The sequence below is a fragment of the Mus pahari genome, chromosome 11 (genome assembly GCF_900095145.1).
Source record: "Mus pahari chromosome 11, PAHARI_EIJ_v1.1, whole genome shotgun sequence".
Taxonomy (NCBI): domain Eukaryota; kingdom Metazoa; phylum Chordata; class Mammalia; order Rodentia; family Muridae; genus Mus; species Mus pahari.
In genome coordinates, this window is record NC_034600.1 from 15,405,400 (window position 1) to 15,411,577 (window position 6,178).

Consider the following 6,178-nt stretch of genomic DNA (forward strand, 5'->3'; position numbering starts at 1 on the left):
CCACCACCACCACCACCACCACCATCACACCACCACCACCACCACCACCACCACAACAGAGGACAGAGGAACATCTCATCATGGAAGCTGTAGCATGTCACAGTGTTTCCCTCTGTCTACACATCTTTACTTGCAAATGATCATTGCAATGAGTCATTAGTCAGGTTCGAGATCTCTGGCTTCTGTGACACCGTCAATATTGAATCTTCATGGGGACTTCTGGTTATCCTGTTGTTGCCCTGTATCAAGAAGAAGTATTGCCGTTAGTGAGAAAAGAGGGCCAGCTTTCCTGAATGCCACATCCAGTGACAGGCAGGGCCAGTTCCACACAACTCCTGGACATCCATGAGGCTGCCCTGACAGGGATAGCCCCAAGTTGTCTCATGGTAATATGAGCCACTGACATCAACACCAACACACTGCCACTTCATAACCATGGACTTAGACTTGACCTTCAGTGGCAACTGAGGCTGGGACCTCACCATGGTCTCTGGTGGAGGAGTTGAGCAGCCATAGCAAGCTCCTCCTCATCTCTTTATAATGATCTAGCTACTCTACTTCTTTATCCCTCATCTGACCACCACACACTGCAGACTGGGCCCCTGGGCAATTTTCTCTATCCCTGCTGCGTGCTGTAGAGGTGAGTGACCCACCTGTGTCATGTCCTGGAGAGCAGGTCTGTTCTGGGGGTGGTCTGGAAGTCTGTAGGTCGAGGTCTGTCTTCTTCCTCCTGAGCTGTCCTGTCTGGATTTGATTTGATCTAATTTTTATGAGTCCTAGACATAAGACAGCTTTGGCCAGCCAGGCAGGCATCGAGCTAGGGCGAACCACGTACTGCTTTCTGCTCTATTCCTGACTGGTATGGGAACAGTACCACTAACAAGCTTTCTCTTTGCCCATTGTGTGCACAGTTGGGGAGAGGATGGGAGTGCTTTAAATTTTCAAGAGTGGTGTAACCATTGTTCAGCCCTCAAAGTGTCTTTGTGAGGTGTGCATTTCTTACCCAGCAGCCTCCTCCATGACTGTGACATAGGACACATTTATCATTTGGCTTCTAGGATCTAATATTTTAAGTTATCAACTTAGCATCAATATACACTTGTACAGATGAAAGACAGGTGGCTAACCCAGGTCAGAACTTACTTCAGGCCCTTGTGGGGTGGCGTGTCGGCTAGATTTCACAGGAAACCTCTCTGCTGTGTGTCTAGAATGAATAGAACATATGTGTTGCACATGCCATTCTTGCCTTCCCAATGTTTCAGTCCATATATGTGTTAACAGTTATCAAGATGCAAGGATGATACGTGTCTAGAACCTGTGTCTTAAAAAGCCACCTACTTAAAAGCCACCAGCAAATATTAGTTATATCAGTAAAACCAAATACGTTTTACTACTTCCTCCAAGGCGTGGCAATAAGAACGAGCCAATGTCAACCCCAGTTGGTCACGTCACCTATGAGATAACATTATGCAATGTAAAAAAACCAAAAGATCATTGAAATAAAGTCATAGGACTTGGCTTATTTTTCCACTGTTTGAAACTTGAACTGTTCACTGGAAAACTATGAGCTTTAAATTAAATATAGATTTAAGGTAAGGGCTGGAGAAATGGCTCAGTGGTTGGGAGCACTTGCTGCCAACGCATGAGAAAAGGCCTTTGAAATACACCACCCATGTATAATCCTGGAAAACTCTTGCACAGGCCTGCAGACCTAGTGCTCAATGAAGTAGAAATAGGAAGATTGCTGGATTTTACAGACTGATAGCCGAGCCAAAACAGGAATTTCTTATTTAGGCAGAGAGCCTGTGTCAAAGGAATAGAGCATAGAGCGAAGAAGGACAGCCAACTACCTCCTGAGACCTCTGCCAGTGCACACTTAGCCCTTCGCACACATGTGTACACACACACACACACACACACACACACACACACTACATATGTGAAGGTATCAGCAGCTAAATAAAAGGGTAACAAACCAACACAAATTATGGCTCTTTTTTATCCTTAATAAAAACCACAAAGCCCGCTTGAGGGATAGATTTGTGCCAGGCTTCTGCCAACACATATAAATAGGAGCTATTGCTAATACCTAAAGGGATAACTAGGAACTGACACCGAGAGACAAGCAGAACAACTTATAATACACGGCATTGCAGAGTTTTCTTTCTTTTCTTTATTCGTTTTTTTTTTTTTTCCTTTTTAAATATTCCGCAGAACTCTGCAGGACAGCAATGTAGACTTTAAGAATGTGGTCAGGTTAGGCATCTGAGAAGATATAAAGTATGAATGGACTGAGTCTTGAGGGGCACATGGAAGTAGGTCAGATGGAGAAAGGGGATAGGTCCTGCAGGCAGATAGAAGGCAGGAGGAGAAATGGGTGTGCACAGCACACTCAGAAAGCTGCATGATGCTCATATCACTGCATTTGAGAATTCATGTGGGGAAGTAGTAGAAAATGAATGAGTATCCAGGTAGCCAAGGCCAAATATGAGTGGATTTATAATTCATTATAAAAGACGTGGGGATACATTTTGTTTTCTATAGGGCAGGAAACAGATCCAGCTGTTTTTATTTTTATTTTTTTATTTTTTGGAAAACCTACTCCAGTAACCTTTGGGGAAGGAAGGAGGCCAGAACAGTTCACTGCTTCGGTGTCCCAGGCATACATGATTAAAGACTGAACTAAGGGCGGAATGGCCATTAGTAGACTGAGCTATTTTGGGGACTAGAATCAAACAAGCTCAGTACAAAGATACAAAAATCACATTAAATTTCAAAATAAAACCAATCATGAAAACTGGAGTGTTGAAATGGAACTGTGGTAGGCTCTAAAATCTACATCCCAAACTCTAAAGCCTGCGGGAAGTTTGCTTTGATGGCAAAGGGGCCTTTGCAGATGTCTTTTTGAGGAAGACATGTTATCCTGGTTTGTGGAGGTAGGTCCGGTATAATATCAGAGGCCCTTGGAAGAGAGTAAAGGCCAGGATAATTCAGCATAAGGTCAGGTGATGTGACCAAGTCATCCTGAGCTAAGCATTGTGGATTGCTTCTGGAAGCTGAGACTGTGAAATGTGAGGCCAAGTCTCTTAGAAAGCATGAATAAGGGACACATCCCTACAGACCTTATGCCATTTTCCCCCCACACTAGCATCACTGGGATGACATTCTTTGTTCACATTTTAAATAGCATTTTCATTAAAGGGGACTTCAGAGATAGCAGGATCTCTGTAGAGAAGGAAGGGTCCCTGGAAGGGGGACACCATGAAGCTTCCCTGTGTTGGCATTAATAAGGCTTTACTGGATGGAAGAAGGCGTGTGGGTAATGACCTGGCCAGCAGAATCCCCACCCTGATGTGGCGATGTCTCTGACACCTCTGGGCTTTTTCATGTCCTCAGCATGGTTTCCTGGAAAGGGGTACTCCCTAGGGTAAAAGAGATAAGAAAATGCCAGACTCCCCTTTCTGGCATCTATAGCTTCTATTCATGGCAGGACCATAGACAATTTTTAATGCAACAATTATGACAATACTTTTCTCCTCCCTACTTTTTAATTAAAAATAGATTCTTTTTTCATGCAGTATATCTTGATTACAGTTTCCCTTCCCTCTGCTCCTCTCAGTTCCTTACTACCTCCTCTCCCCTCTGTATACACTCCTTTTCTATCTCTCATTAGAAAAGAGCAGGCATCTAAAAGATAACAAAGCCTAGCAGTATAAAACATAAGATAAAACAAAAACTATCACATTGAAGTTTGGCGAGGAAAATCACTAGAAGGAAAAGAACCCCCAAGGAAGGCACAAGAATCAGAGACCCATTCATTCACACACTCAGAAGTCCCATAAAACCACTAAACTGAAAGCTATAATATATACACAGAGGACCTGGTGCAGACCTGTTTAGACCTTGTACTTGCTTCTTCAGTCTCTGTGAGTTGACTTAGGGGACTTTGTTCTTCTGTGGGACTCCACATCCTCTGCTTCCACACTCCTTTTGTCTCCTTTTCCATAAACTATGAAGGGAGGGATTTAATGGTGATAACTCATTTAGAATTGTGTGTTCCAAGGTTTTATTTTCTACCTAATGCCTGGATGTGGGTCTCTTGTATTTGCTGCCATCTGCTATAGGAGGAAGCCTTTCTGATGATGGCTGAATAAGGTACCAGCCTATGAATTTGTGAATATAGCAGAGTATCATAAGGGGTCATTTTATTTATTTATTTATTCATTTATCTATTTATTTTTGTAGACCAGTAGACCTTAGATTTCTGGGCTATCTAATCTCTGATTCTTGGTCACCCAACACTGCCAGGTATGGATTCCTTCTTGTGGAGTGGACTATAAGTCAAATCAGACATTGGTTGGTTGTTCCCACAATGTTTGTGCCACCATTGCACTAGCATATTTTACAGGTGGGATACATTTTAGATCAAAGTGTCTCTGGCTGGAATGCTATTAATATTTTTCTTTTGGTAGCCTACAGAATACCTTCCTGTACCAAGGACAGCTAGAATATGGGGTGATATTTGTCTTGCCAACAGCCTGGATTGTTCTGGGATTGCCAACACCTTAAAAAGATGTAACCCACTCTCTATTCTGGGAGCTTCATTTGGTGACAAGTGATGGCCAGTTGGGGCTCCATATCCCCCATTATTTGGAAAGTTAATTTAGATTGCCTTCATATATTTTAGGAAGTTTCTACTGCCCTAGGTTTTTCTACCACCCCTCAAATACTCCTCAGTTCTAGATATCTCTCTGCATTCCCCCCATCAACCTAATTCCCTGCACCCCACCTAATCTTCTCATTCTTACCAAAGTCCACCCTAGTCCACCACAAAATCTATTCTATTTCCCCCTCCAGGGACATCCATGTGTTTCCATTTAGTTCCTTTCTCTATGGACATCTGTGGTTCTACAGATTGTAAATAGGTTATCACTTATTTAACAATTAATATCTACATATAAGCAAATACACACCATATTCATCTATTTGAGTCTGGCCTACCTCACCCAGGACTTTTTTTTTAATAGATCCATTCATTTGCCTGCAAAGTGCTATCATTTTTGTTTGTTTGTTTGTTTTTTACTGTTGAGTAGCATTCCAGTTGTGTAAATATACCAATTTTATTTTTTTATCTATTCTTCTGTTGAAGAACATCTAGGTTGTTTCCAGTTTTTTTTGTTTGTTTTGTTTTGAATAGAGGAACAATCAACATAGATGTGCAAGTGTCCTTGTGGTAGGATGACACATCCTTCAGGTATAACTGGATCTTGAAGTAGATGATTTTGTATTTTTCTGAGGAACTGCCGTACTGATTTCCATAATGGCTGTCCAAGTTTCCACCACCACAATGGAGTATTCTTCTTGTTCTATATTGTCACTTTTTCTTTATATACATATCCTGGCTGTCCTGGAACTCACTCTGTAGTCCAGGCTGGCTTTGAACTCAGAAATCCGCCTACCTCTGCCTCCCAAATGCTGGGATTAAAGGCGTGCACCACCACCGCCCGGCTACTTCTTAGTTACTCTATATTGTCACCAGCATGAACTGTCACTAGATTTATCTTAGCTATTCTGACAGGTGTAAGATGGATTTGCAAAGTAGTTTTGATTCACATTTCTGTGGTGGCTAAGAAAGTTGGATATTTCTGTGAGTGCTTCTCAGACATTTCAGTTTCCTCTGTTGAGCATTCTCTGTATAGACCTGTACTCCATTTTAAAACTGGATTATCTGGATTTTTGATATCTAGTTTCCTGAGTTCTTTATATATCTTAAATATTACTCCTCTACTGGATAGGGAGTTGGTAAAAATGCCTTTCCAGTCTGTAGGCTGCTGCTTTGTCCAAATGATGGTGTTCTTTGCCTTACAAAACCATTTCAATTTCATAAAGTCCCATTTGTTAATCATTGATCTTAATGCCTGTGCTAATGATGCTCTGATCAAAGAGTCTTCTCATGTGTCAGTGCATTCAGGTCTATTCTTCACGTTCTCTTCTGTCTGGCTCTATGTATCTGGCTTTATGTTGAGGCCTTTGTGCAGGGTGATAAGTATGGCTCTGTTTTTGTTTCCCACGTGCAGACATCCAGTTTGACCAGTACTGTTTGTTGGAGAAGCTGACTTTTCTCTAGTGATCCTTTCTTTCTTTCTCTTTCTTTCTTTCTTTCTTTCTTTCTTTCTTT